This window comes from Silene latifolia, chromosome 2 (genome assembly GCF_048544455.1).
Source record: "Silene latifolia isolate original U9 population chromosome 2, ASM4854445v1, whole genome shotgun sequence".
In the NCBI taxonomy this organism is placed as follows: domain Eukaryota; kingdom Viridiplantae; phylum Streptophyta; class Magnoliopsida; order Caryophyllales; family Caryophyllaceae; genus Silene; species Silene latifolia.
The window spans coordinates 188,421,452-188,436,548 of NC_133527.1; the positions used below are offsets into that span (position 1 = coordinate 188,421,452).

At 33.9% G+C, this 15,097-nt stretch overlaps 2 protein-coding genes and 1 long non-coding RNA gene across 3 annotated transcripts in view; 2 read left to right on the top strand and 1 right to left on the bottom strand.

Moving 5' to 3' along the window:
- The window catches only part of LOC141643915 (protein C2-DOMAIN ABA-RELATED 9-like), a 55,679-nt gene extending 54,505 nt beyond the window's left edge, over positions 1–1,174 (top strand). Inside the window, exon 4 of the mRNA XM_074453303.1 lies at positions 1,140–1,174. The gene's annotated coding sequence lies outside the window, so the exon portion shown is untranslated. The remainder of the gene's footprint in view (positions 1–1,139) is intronic.
- Positions 1–15,097, top strand: part of LOC141643916 (uncharacterized) — a 226,123-nt gene that overhangs the window by 193,844 nt on the left and 17,182 nt on the right. The window lies entirely within an intron of this gene.
- On the bottom strand, positions 7,560–9,904 carry LOC141631819 (uncharacterized). Its single transcript, XR_012537709.1, has 3 exons — positions 9,749–9,904; positions 9,544–9,651; positions 7,560–7,800 (listed from the first exon to the last, which is right to left on the bottom strand). It is a non-coding gene; the product is annotated as an uncharacterized LOC141631819 (long non-coding RNA).

Consider the following 15,097-nt stretch of genomic DNA (forward strand, 5'->3'; position numbering starts at 1 on the left):
CTTACAAGAGCTGGCCTAAACTTAAAAGGAGCAATCATAAATCCAAAGAAACAAGACCTTACAACAATGAACATTTTATAAAGTTCATAAACTCCACATTCAAATTCTTGGGCTTGTGCAAAAGTTTATTTGGGCCCATCAAAAGCCAGTAGTGCCCGCTCCAATACCAAGACGGAATGGAGGGTCCAATGCCCTTTGGAATCGGTCCTGATAATGCCCATACGTTGCCAAGGTACATATTCTTTATACCTTTGTGAGAAAATGTTCCTGCTTCACTTTGAGATACTCGTGTAGTCGTGTGTAACCTGTTTCTAAGTTAAAGCTCTTTTTTACAAACATATTTTTTTTTTTTTTTTTTTGACAGCTTTTTTACAAACATATGATATTTCATTCGTCTATCAAAGATAAACAAACGATTTAGACGTAAGAAGTACATATATCAACATGGCACAAAATTATAAAACCATGATTGACATAGTTTTACAATAATAAAACATGACAGAGACCATGTTACATGACACTCTTAACTCCAATATATGACAAATCATGTATAATTGAACAAGTAACAACCGCTTAGTTCATCCCAAATGGCGATTCCATGTGTTATGATTCTGTTTGTATTTCGACATATCAAAGTTAGTTTTATGTCTTTATCATGTTAGTAATTCAATAATAAATTGTAAATGACAATCTGATGTTTACCTGTCACCTAAATGCCTTGACTCCTTGACCAAGAAAATAAATAACGGAGTTACACTAAACCAACGATTGGTATTGTCGAATGTCGATGGAACACTTCAACCTACGCATCAAGCGTAGGTTCAAGGTGTTGTTTAGGCAATAAATAAAGGTGGCAATCAAATAATTCCGGATTAACCAAGAATTAGAACTTAATTACTTCATATTATATAACCCGAATAACTGAATAGTAGGAGAGGAGAATTAGGTCTACCACTTAAAACAAAATTTCGTAGTAAAACAACCGAAAAAAATTCATATTTGCAACTAATAAGGTGTTGTTCTAACTTTTACCAAAAATATCAACTTCAACCCTACAAAAGACAATACCGAGTAGTAATTAAATTCGAAAACTTTATCATCCTTACGATCCTACTTGATTTGAATCAAGACTAATTAAGTGGGATAATACACACCAAAAAAAAAAAAAAAAGTCTTCCCCTTGAATTCAGTACTTGTAATTTCAAGTAATATTCATACCATTGTTCATATCATTTGAAAGGAATTTAGATTTCAGAACAAAACGTATGAAAATAACTAAAACAATCCAGCAACGTTTATACAAAATTAACCTATCCTTAACTACCGTGACTAAAAAAACAAACAAGATGACAAAGCCAAAGCACTCACAACACTCAAAACAAGCCCAACCGACAAAGTCGAAAGCGAAACAGAAGCAGGTGATGATGAGCTCTGATCGGAGGGGCGATGTCCGTTCCTATAATAATAAGGAAAGTAAGGAAGAATAGCATCAGGAGGTGGGGGTGCTGTCTGAGTTGTTACACCACCTCCAGGACCAGGAGGGTAATAGTATGGATAATTCCCACCTACTGGAGGTGGTGGAGGTCCATAAAACCCGCTTTGGAACGGCGGGGTCATGGTTGTCGGGGTTGTTGTCGTCGGGGTGGTTGTTCCGGGGCCGAGTGGTGGCGGTAGACATGGGTAAGGGCAGGCGTTGTCTGCCCTGGCTAACACTAGAAGTTGTGTTAGTATGATTAGGAAACTTGGTAATTTTTTGGCCATCTTGTTTAGGGAAAGTAGGTTTTTTTTTTTTTTTTGACAACAAGGGAAAGTAGTTGAAGAATAAGCATAATAATATGGAATGGAATTTTTATTAGGGAAGTACAAGTAGGGTGTTATGTTTAGTGGGGTTTGGTTGATAAATTGAAAGGTAAGAGTGTGTACTAAATATAAATAAATAAAGATTGTAAAAGCTTGAATTATACTGAATGAATGAATAAATCGGTATTTATACTATAAGAGTATAAAAACATAATGAAATAATTCAGCCTAAAGAAATATTTGAAATATTACCTAAACTGTCTCAAAGGTTGTTTTCTAGTATTATTGTTAATAGAATTTCTTTATGGTCATGATATTTTTATGATTCCTATTGTAAATAATTGTATTTAGGAAAAACTACAACTAAGGTAAATATTGTATTTGCTTAACCTAATTAGGAAACTGAGACTCATGTAATAATATAAATACACTTCTTGTTTGTCATTGTTATTTATGCAATCTCTCAATAAAACCTATCTTTCCGGTAAGAAATACGAGTATTAGGCTGTACCTCTCACCAGGGCGATTAGGTAAATCATAAATCATAATCTTTATTACAAAATAAATAGGGTGGGGGTAAATAATTTTACCACAAGCTTTGTGAAATGTAATCTACTCCGTATAAGACAAGAGTTGGCTAGTGGGGCGATAGATTAGCATTGTTACCTTTGGGAGACTTGCCAGATACACAATTGATATGTCATACATCTTGTTTGTATCTACCTAACTAAGCTGGCCGAACTTGACCAAATCCGATCTAGACTTCATATTGGGCCAAATTATTGATACTGTTTTTGAGCCCAAATAGATGAATTCAGAGCCCATTAGATTGATTCAAGTACTAATATGATCTTGTTCTTTTTTTTTTTTTTGAAAGAAAAGAATAATGGAAACCAAAGAAAAATAATTTTCTTATAAACTAGGGATATCAAAACAGCATCTGACAATTCGGCTCGTCCTATTATCGCTATCTTCATGTAGCTTTTGAGGGAATCCTTCGTTTGATTTATGTGATAAAATTTACCTCTGACTGGTTCCAAAGATCGCTGACAAATTACTTTTACCTTTTGAAAGAACACGCTGCAAACCATCAACGAACTACTCTTGACTATATTACTGATGAAACTAACCCCACGAATAAATGGAAAAACTCCGAAATAAGGGACGGAAAAACGATTCTCACCAAAAGGGAGACTTTTATTGAATAAAAGATAGATATGCATACTATTGATTGAAATTTGAAGGTAGTGTTTGGATATACGGAATTGATTTCATTTCCATGATTTCAATTGTAGAAATTGAAATGTTTGAATTCAATTCCAAAACCAATTCCAAAATTACGTTTGGGAAACCCGTGGAATTGGAATTGGAATTGGAATTGAATTTGGGCGAGACGGGTATGGGTCGAGACCGTTGGATGTTTTATATTTGAAAAAATTAAATATTGTCTCGAAAACTATTTGCGATCGGAAAAAATATCATAAATAAAAATATTGTGACGAAATTTGCGTCACAAAATAAAACGTAAGAAGTCATGGAATTGAAATGACTAGTATATGGTAGGTATTTGAGAACCCCAAATTTTAACTAGCTTAGAATTGATAAGGAATTGAGTCAATTACAATTCCAAATTCTAGGGGTTCTCAAACACTTGAAATATTTCAATTCTGGAATTCAATTCCAATTCAAGGTTCCCAAACATAGCACCAAGCATTTCAATTCGGCTTCTTTCAATAGAAAAAACATGGCCTATATTAGCTTGTTTTGACCGAAATTTAGGTGTTTTGTGACTAATTTACGCAATTTAAACGATAATCAAGTATTTTATCGTCAAAACAATATTATAATCTTAATATTGGTGGTTATTTATGTTAATATACTTTAATCAACTAATTTGATTAACTTAATGAGAGTAAATTTTAATTATCATGAAAAAATCATAGTTTTTGGTCCAAGACCGAAAAATACAGCTTCGGTGCGGTACACGACCGAATATTTTAGGTTAGGTTTGATTTTGGAGCGATATTCACCCTTACTTATGATAACTCATACGGAGTATGAAGCATAACTAAATGACAGTTCCCTAATGCGAATTGTAAAACCAGTTGTACTCGTGATATGCAAGATAATTATGTTCAATTTCCAATTATCAACGTGATTTTCATCTTGGATTACTCATCAGAAACAATCATTTATGTTATTAATACAAGGATAAGCCTTTATTTATCAACCCTCTTACCTGCAATATGTGAGAGTCACTGAGCCAATGGATTAATCTTGTGAAGTTTTTAAATCATCGTTCGAAATTTGATTAAATAGCACGACTACACCAATTTACTATTGTCGGACGTCAACAATGGAGAAGTTAGTAGGGATTATCATTCTCCTAAACATTTATTTTGTGTTATGTTCTCTACTTTCGAATACTAAATTATAGTTGAAACTTGAATATACCATGTAGAATAAATATTGATACTCCGTAGTATAGAGTAAGATATATTTATGATAAATTGATAATAGGAAATGTTTTGGAAACCGCTATACGTTCAGCTACGGACTATGAAGCGAAAAAGTTCACTTAAGGAGGAAAAAAAACAAAAAGGGTACAAATGCTTAACAAGTTAACATTAAGATTTAAGATTAATGTGGATGCAGAGTAGACGAAGTTCTAACACTAGTTGTTGAATCAAGCGCGTAATTATACAATAACAATTGTATAAAATTGCTTTTACTATTTTACACCAAACTTGTATATAGTAGGTACACAAACATGCATGAACGCCCGGAAACAATTAAATTATCATCAAATTTTCATACTAATTAATTCCCTATTTTTAAGTAACGTAAAAAACACGTCAACACAAAAACGAAATTAAACAACACAAACAAATGACGATCACAAACACGGAGTAAAATTAAATCCTAATTTTTAGTATTCGATCTTTATTACAAGCGAGTAGAGACGTATCTCCAAAGTTTTTGTGATTACGAGTATAGTTCACATATGAAACAGAGTAAATTAAACTTCACTAAATAAACTTGCCTCCCATAATTAACAAACTGATCAATTTTAATCAGTCAAAATAAACACAAATTTAAACTATTCATAATAATTAATTACTTGTATTCTATTAATTATATCCACAAGATTATTATCAGTTGTAGCAATAATCCATACCCAACAATTATCTTCAACTTAGATGCCCCTGAAAAATAAGAGTAGTTTGGATCAACAGGGTACAACCCACCAGGTGGTGCAGGCACATATATCCAACTTGACGGCGACGGCGGCGGTGGCGGGCAATAAGTAGTACTACTCGGTGGCTTCTTAGGTGCTGGTGGTGGCGGAGACGGAGACGGTGGTGGTGGTGGAGGTGGGCTTTGATAACATGATGGATGACCACATGGTGAACAACCACCACACTTTATACTTGGGTCAGAGGAGGATTCATCAAGCTTCCTTGATAATGATGATAGGTTATTGATTTCCGCTGTGTATACTGATCCTTCATTATGACCATTGATTTCATGTACAAAATATGTTAATATTAATAAGGTGGATATTATTATTATGTAAGGTGATAGTGATTTTGGTATTATTATTGACATTTTTAGGCAATGAGTTGTTATTTTGTGGAGTAAGGAGGAAAATAAGTATGAGCTGAGGTTGTTGTCTGTGTAAGTGTAATGTAATGTATGGTTTTGGCGTAAATTATGGTTAAGATGTGATGTATTTTAGTGTTTGAGGTTACGTAATAGAATGGTATTTGTATCACTCTCATAAGTCTCATTTGGTGTTACTAATTTGGATTTGATATTGGTACAATATTCTTTGACTTAAAAGTATTTTTAATTTTATATCTATTATAAAAATAAAGTAACAAAATTTAAAATATTACAAGTACTTTTTTCGTTTCAACTATATGTTTTAGTAATGGGTAATATATGATTTTCTATTAGAATATTAGATGGAGTAAAAAATTAGGAAATTTATTTAGGTAATCTCAATGAATATTCCTTAATATTCTACATATAAATTATAATACCCATAATGGCATAATATTATTATAAACCTAAATAAACATTTTCCTAATTTCCTAATCCATCTAATATATATATTCCATACTAATATTCTCTAATACTTTCATATATATGAAATAGAGTAGATGAGCTAGTGGTATAATATCGAGTCTATTTATTTTAAATTATTATACTCCCTCCTATTCAATATAAACTTCCCTATTTCTTTTTCCGTCTATTCACAATAACCTCCCTATTTCCTTTTTTGGTAAGTGTTTGTGTGGTCCAAATTTAATTGTATGGTGGGGTAGTGTATTTGTGTGGTCCAAATTTATTTATATGGTGGGGTAGTGTGTTTTCTTAATTTTTGTGTCAAAATGAAATGAGAGGTTTATTGTGAATAGGAGGGAGTACTATGATGAGACGAAAAAATTTAGTAAGAGCGAACTAATAATGCAATAAGATAAATTAGAAAAAAAAATGAAATTTTAACTAAAATTTTCTTTATATAATAAGAACGAACGACCTTATTAATCCTTTTCCTCCGCGAGTCACTAACTCTTGTACAAATATTGGCTTATATAAAATGACTTAACGAGGCTAAGGACAATGCGTAGGATGTGGAAAAAGGGAGTTTCTTACTTTCTTGGGTTAGGTATTTGTTGGACTTATATTTATGAGTTGAATGTGGGATGAGTAGGATTTCATGGAATTATTTTGCAAAATTATAATTTGAGTATGTTGTTTAGGTAAAGCTAGTGAAGTCTTTGCAACTATGCATGTGGACGGTCCACTAATAAAGGTCACATTCACAAGTCACAATACTCACTTTCGGACCTTCTTTCGTATACTTTTCTAGTCCCTTACGCATTTGTTTTGTCAAATAATTGATGGAAATTTGTTGAAAATACACATCATATACGTGATTTGTTGAATGCATAATTGGCTAGGAGAATTTATGAAAGTGTATGATGTTATTGATGTTTTGGTGTAGAATTTGTGGCGGATTTGGGGGATTAGCAGAAACCCTCGACTACGTTGGCTAAGGGAAAATTTGAAAATTGTAGTTAAAATTTCTGGTTTTAATTTACGTTATGTTATGTCATTACTTATTCGCTCCCGTTGAAATCCTTCCCCCTAACTGTAAATCCTAGCTTCGCCATTGTGTAGAATGTAAATAAGACATACGGAATACTATATTATTGTTATTGGAGAGTTATGGAAAAAGTTGATGAGCATTCTTTTTAAAATATTATTGTCAACATTTGAGTTGCGAAGTACAAATTAAAGTATGTTTTATTGGATTTCTTCATAGTCATAGTCTCTAGAGTACTTTTTATTCTTGGTTTTTATTAATTTCTCAGTTAAATAAATATTGAAAATATTTTAAAGTAAGACAGGTGTATAATAATAGCATTATTGTGCAATTTTGATTTGTAATTTTTTTCAATCATAATAGCACTTGATTAATAATATATAATAAAGGTAATGACAAAAAAAGTAGTCTCTCTAAACATGATTAATTGTTATTTTTCTTTTCCTAGGGGTATTTAGTATAAAGAAAATTTAATAAATTAAATTGGAATTTGAAAGGAAAATAAAAGGGCGCTGTGACACCCTTAAATCTAGCCTTAATTATATACGTAAATTCTACAGAAAAACTGGTAGGATATGTTTGTAAATGGTTCAACTAGTCCAAAAACCTGCAATCTCAAAATTTTTCTAACTAAACCATTCACAACCAATTCCAACTCAAGAAGAGTGTCAAAAACCCTGCAACAACTGATAAACTAATTTACACACATAACTTAAGACGCGGAAATATAGTGATACAAACCCAAAATAGAAAAGGGAGACATATGTCCCTTCAAATTATATACAAATCAAAAGTGTAAAGGGTTTACTAATAGAATAGCCAAAACTAGGTCCAAGGTTCCTTGCTCACTAGCCGTCTGTGACCCCAAACAAAGCATCAACAACCTGTCAATCGCATTTTATACAAACACGAAAGCCACAATTCAGTGGGGAGTAACTTCGAGTCCTCCCAGCCACGAATCGTCAAAATTAATGTAACATGTAATGTAACATGTAAACAATTTGATAACCCATTTACTTATCATGTATTCTAGCAAATGACCCCTAAACTGACCAAACTAGACTATCATGTGAATCATATAACAAATAGTAATCCAAACTTTATCAATCAGAATCGCTTACATCTCACCTATTACGATTCATAAAATCACCATACAAGAAAGGGCAATATATCAAAGACAGGCATAAGTTCTTAGCACGGTCAATAGTCACTTTGTAACTCGAGTCTATACCACGAGGTAGGGAAGGTAATCGAACCGGTATCTTGGCTCAGCGGTTACTATTAAGAAAACATGGCCAAAAGACAACACAACCCTAGCCTAAAATCACTTGAGACCTAGACATGCGGATACACACCACCGCACCCAAGACCCACAACTTTTTTTTTAAAACAAAGTGAAGTGAGTACCCTAAGGACACCACCGAAGGGTTGGCTAGTACTTAAGCTGACCCCATACTATCAAAATAAGTACCTGAGGTCATGCCCCAACTTGGATAAACATCCACTAGTCAGGAACACAAAGGCTATCAAACAGTGAACATATACTCGTCAAAGACTATAAAGACCTATCTATGATGGAGGCCGAAATACTCACCTAGGACCTAGTCCCAGCTAGTCCCAGCTTGAATATTTTAGCCCACACCACACATGACTCACCACACAAGTCAAGTAAGACACCCACTTAACCTTAAGAGGGCAAAAAGTCCTACTTATCAATATAAATTCTAGCATTCTATCATGTGAAAGGCTTATAATGTCTATTTACAAAGATACAATCCCAAATGAATCCTCAATAAGTATTCAATACTAATTTCTAATTCTAACAATAGTAACCATATTAAAGGCTTCAGGGGAAACTAGGGCCATTTCTACAATACAAGTCACTATTAAATTCAATAAGCTATACATGTGAACAAAAGCTTGATAAATGGCCTAAAACAAGAAAAAGGCCGATTATCTAAATCATTCAACCGAATTTTTACCCGCAACCCCACTGACCTGCGGCAGTGTACGGGTCAAATTGCGGTGACCAATCACTCAATTAATCGACATCGCATCGATCAAAGGGACTAAGGCTCGTTTTCAAGACAATCAAGCAAAACATTACAATTATAGCTATAAAATTCATTTTGAGCCTATTAATTACCATTTCATTTTGTAAATTATCCTAACATGTGATAATTGTCGATATAACATAATTTTTCTACCATTAGCATAACTTTTAGCTACTTTTATGATTCCCTTAACAAGTTTAACCATGTATATTCATTCTAATTATATCCTTGATGAACCTAAAATGACGGACAAAGCATGGAAAACCGCGAAACAAGCAACGGACCGACCCGGGCCAACCGTGGGCTAGCCGTGGGCCGCACACGGCTGCCCGGCCATTTGCCGCCACCCTAACATCCTCTTTTTTTACCGTTTTTCTTCATTTTAACCCGTTTTAAGCATTATCTAATCGTTCCCATATCATTTCCATACTATTATGATAATTTAATCTAACAATTGACATGCATGCAACCATTTTAAACATGTGAAAATGACTACATAAACAAAAAATCATAAAACATACAAAAACAACACATATGTGACGATCTTTCGTCGAGTAACTCGAAATATGTTACCTTAAGCTAGGAAATAAGCAATTAGCACCTCAAAACTCAAACCCTAACGACACTAGCCGCTATCTTCAATAATATACGAGTCCCCAAACTCGTCTTCCAATCCTTCACCTAATTAAACAATTAAAACACAATAATAAGCATATAAACCGAAAATTCCGAAATTTGGTCTTAAAACAACTTAATGAAAACTGAAATTAGAACATACTAAGTTGTAGATCTCGGCGAGGGGATTCCGGAAAGGTAAATTTCGTGAAAAACCGCTAAGAAACGAAGAATTTATGGCCTAAACAGCTTGAAATTTTGTTGAAAATGGTGATTGGAAGGTTATGGAAGGTGATGAAAGGGAAAAACCAGAAAAATGAAAGGTAGGGGGAAGGGATGCGCGTGAGGGAGGAAGGAAAGGAGGAAAAAGGAAGTGCGGGATTTTTAGTCGGGATTTTTACGAGTCGGGTTTGACTTGTTTCAATAATAATTAAATCCGTAAGTCAAATGCAAATTCCGTCAAGACCAAAGTCTTTAAACACAAGATTACAATAAAATTGAGTATTCATACGACCCATTTCCAAATTCGTTTACCCAACGTTCAAACGAATTGTCATTTTCCCCCCCGATACGCCCTTATTTCGAAATAAAAGATTTTACACAGTTTAAACTATTTTTAAACATTTCAAAACTATCAAAATAAATACTTTTCTTCAAAATATAATAAAATTATATTTCTTTGAATTATTTTTACTTTAAATACATTATTGTCAAATTTTACTTGATTAATTAATTATTTTCGAAATATATTAACGGTCCGAAATTTACGGGGCGTTACAGGCGCAACGGATGACATTCAATTTCTGTGTCACCTTCTCACATGGGGTGAGTTAAGACCCTTTTAATTAAAAATGCATGTGAGAGGGTGACCCCAATTTGGGCGTCAACCGATGACGCCCTATCACTATCCAATTTGAAATGTTTTTTTTTTGGTAAATGAGGGGCATGCAAGGGCTTGTGTTGAGTTCTCCGCAATGGGTTTGAAGAATAATAGACCTCGCAAATTATTCAGGTCGCGTCGTTTTCGTGTTAACTTTAAACGGGTCACCACGACCCCAATCCTAACACGACCCAATTACATAAACAGATCGATTGTCTCAACCCTAACCTAACCCATTTAATTTTTCCATAACCCGACCCGATCTGTTGAACCTGTTTATCTTCTAGTAGATCATTTTTAACCCACTTAACTCATTTAACCCAATAAACTAAACTAAGCTCTACAACCCTATTTTCCCAAAAATGATGAATGAAAATGCATATTTTTAAGTTGTTTGTTTGGATCATTGATTCAACCCCAATATATTATGACACATTGACACTTTTAAATAAACAGGTTATTCGTGTTGGGTTCGTGTCAAAAGAGCTTAATCCTAACCCGATCCATTTAAATTTCATGTCGTGTTCGTGTCAACCCATTACATCTCTCATAGTACCTTTTTTTTCCTTTTCTAAATTAATCAATTTATCAAAATTAAAACCATAATGAATTTATTAAATTCATCTATTTGTATTCGAGTTTTATCAAATTTACAGTTCATAATCATCAAATTAGACCGATATTCACTAAACTCAAAGTCAATATAAGTATATAACAGTGTCATAAAATGAATAACACATTACATAACACACGTTCATCAAATTACACTATTCATTTAACTCAACGTGAATATAATAGTATCATAGAGTGAATATTACACTAAATACTACATATTCATCAAAATTATATTATCATATTCACTAAAACCAAAATGAATATAATAATGGCTTATGATGAATATCACACTTGATAAGACATATTCATCAAATTAAATTATCATATTTACTAAATTTTGAGATAATATGATAGTGATATATGACGAATATCACACTCGAAACCACAAATTTAGTCATAAATAATGAGAGATAAAACATAAAAATTCAATTTAATTTACGGTATTATACCACCTTTAGGGTTTAATTTAATTCAACACAAACCCGATAAATTAGAATTTAATTAATCAAAACACGAAGTAATTTTAACACATACCTGATAAATTAGAATTTAATTAATCAAAACTCGAATCAAGATTACAAAACCACTACGTTGGATGGAAAATTAAATTTTATGCATGATTTTTTTGATTGAAACGGAAGACGTAGTTTGGAACACGAAAAAGAAAGAGTTTATGGAAAGTGATAACTATCAAGTATTGGGAACTTTTGTTATTTTTTTTTTCCATTTAATATTGAGAGTAGAAAGTACCATACACCTGGGTGCGAAAAGGCTACGGTTACACTCAGTGTATAGATTCTTCTATACACTGTGAGTAAGGTAATAACACGTGGTAAATTTTGTTGTTATAATTGGAAGGAAGCCAAATTCTAAAAACCAAATTTATTTTTCTGAAACTTTTCCCAAAATTATTATTAGTTTATTTATACCATAATTTTTTCAGATTTGATAAAATTATTGTTTTAATTCTTTCCTGTTTTACATATTGGTTTTTTTTATGGTGGTAGGGGAGAGGAACGTTGGAGAGTGCAAACTGCTGAAGTACACTATAAGGGGGCGTTTGGTATTGGAAAGGGAAAGAGAATGAGATCAAGAAAGGGAAATAAGGGGTAAGGTATGGAATTACCTTGAATTAAACTTCTTGTTTGGTTATGATTTTGTAAAGGAATGGTTTATCCCCTTATTCCCTTTGTGGTTGTTTGGTTGTTAAAGAAATGAATCAATCTAATATTACGATTTTTTCTTCTAAACAGTAAGAACTCTAAATCAGAAAAATTGAACAATAAGAACCCTAAATCGGAAAAATTGAACAATAAGAACTCTAAATAAGAATAATTGAACAATAAAAATTCTAAATTAAACATGAATAATCTATACTTTACAAAAGCAAAGATTAAAAATAAAAAACGAAATATAAAAGGATGAATTTTGTAGAGAGGAAAAGAGGACAAACATTCAAGAGAGAAGGGTGAAGAGGCGGCAGTGAGGGCGACGGCAGGCGGGTTGAGCAGCCGCAGCGTTTTTTTTTTTTGAAAGGTTACGTTGTTTTTTTTTTTTAGTGAAGGGAGAAAAAAAGATGGGTAAGGAAGGGAATGAAAATCTAAACCTTGGGGGGTGAGTGGTATCAACTTAGAATTATTAGGAGGTTTGTTAATAGGATAGATGGGTAAAGGCCAAAGGGTATCATTAATTTGCTTAACCAAACAATAACAAAGGGAATCATCGGTCCTTATTCTCTTACCCTTTCCTAATTATCCCCAACCAAACGCCCCCTAAACATATTGCATTTTTGTATAAAAAAATTAAAAGAAAAAATGGAATAAAATGTTGGTAAATAAAATAATTAGATTCTGCCATATGTCTAAGTTTCATTGGTGATGTATAAAAGATTTCACAAATTGTTATATAGGACGGTCTTATACCATAAGACTGGTCCTAAGCAAAAGACTAGTTATATTGTAAGACAAGCCCAATAAATATAGAATCCTAACTCTTTCTTCTCCTCACACTCAGTACCGTGCCTCGCTATTTTCTCCATGGTAGTGCAATTCCTTCTACTCCCCCCACTGCACACCATAAGTGCTCCGCCCCTAAGCCACCATTTTAATGCCTGATTCGCCGCCTTCACCGCCTTGACCGGATCATCTGGCTTGCTCATGGTCATCGATGTTTTCATCCCAAATCCGTAAGGTTTTAACCCAATAAACTATGTTGTCTAATTAAAACAACCAATCATGAAAGATAGAATACACACTTTATGAAATTAAAGACACAGCCAAAGCCTTGAACATGAATTTGTCATACTAAAAGTACTAGTAATTAAACTAAAATCATATTTCACAAAAAAAATATAGAAGAAGCCACCAATCTATCAATCATAATAAATGAAAAGTACAATTATAAAATTGTTCGTTTTGAAGTTAAAAATCTTAGTTGTTATAATTAGTTCATGGGTTGAGTAGTTTTAAAATATAAAGTCCATGCTTTACCTTAAAAATTGAAGTTTTCAATCAAAGTCCTTTGAGTATTCAAATTGAGAAAGTAATAAGAAGAAATCTGAAACTTTCAATTTCAAATCCAAAATCGGCATGTTGGTGACTTGATCGGCGTTTTTCAGTGAGTCGTGATTGCGGCGGAGGTAATGGTGACAAAGATGGCGGGGACGGTAGTTATGGCACTGACGGGGACGGGGACTTACAACTGCAATGACGTTGTTCATCGTCTGTTGCTTTCATTTTTTATTCAGTATAGTCAGTATTTTTAAGTCTTTTATTTGGGCTACTTTCTCCTATTGGGCTCGTCCTATGCTATAGGACGGTCTTATAGAAAAGTTGCTGAAAAGATTTTATACACCGATTGTAACCGTAGCATGTGTGTATGGTATACGAATTAAAAACGTGTGTGTGCAGTTGTTGTCTGTGGAGAGTTAATCATGAATGGGCCCTTCAATATATTTCCTAAATACATCCCAATACATGGGCTGTCTAACCCAGCTCACATCAGCAATGATCGCGAGATCAACAGGGCCGTCCTTGCTTTCTGTTACTACGTACTTCTTGTGGGCTCAACCTAGACCTGTCAAAAGTAACCTGACCCGATTAACCCGAGATTCGAAATTGACCAGAACTATATCACCCAAATGTGACCCAAAAACCGAATTGACCCCACCCAACCCAAACATGACCCGAGTTTTCTTGACACGTGGTGACCCGACCCGAAAGTGACCCGATCTGAAACCACCTAACCCGTAAATGACCCAACAAAACATAACATTAATTGAACCGAAATGACTTTTTCTCTCTTATTTATTGACCCGAACCGCCTCCCAACTCGGCCAGACCCGTCCTGTATCCGGGCCGATTCAGGGTCTCCAAATCTCAAACCCGACCCGTCCCAACCCGGACCCGCCCTAAACCCACCTCATGGGTCACTTTTAACCCAATCCGGCCCGGCCCGCCTTGACCCGGCTCAACCCCGCCCCTATCTCGGGCCGGTTCCGGGTCTCCAAAGTCAAACCCGACCGGACCTAGCCGACCTGCACCATTGACCAGCCCTAATGTGGGGTACTCGTTTTGTGTGGTCCAAAATTATTTTTTTATTTCTTGTGCAAAATGGAAGGGAAAGAAATGAGTGAATAGGAGGGAGTATAACTTAGCAATAGGTCTCCTGAGAGACGGTCTCTTAATAAGCTTTACTGAGAGACCATTATACAATTTTAAGAAAAAGTGGTACTAAAGATAATAAAATAGGTACAAATCATGATTAATGATAAAATGGGTACATTTATGATGTAAATAGGTACGAAATTACTACGTCACGATCAACAACAAAAGGGGTACGAAATACAAATAAAAGGGTATGAAAGATTGGTCTCTCAATGACTTAGTGAGAGACCGTCTGTCCCAAATTTTAGTGATAACCTAGTCACTTAGAGAATAGTCAATTGCCCTACTCAATTGCCCATTTTGTATTGAGTTTCTATACTAAGTTTTGAGATTATGTTTATAATAATGCTTA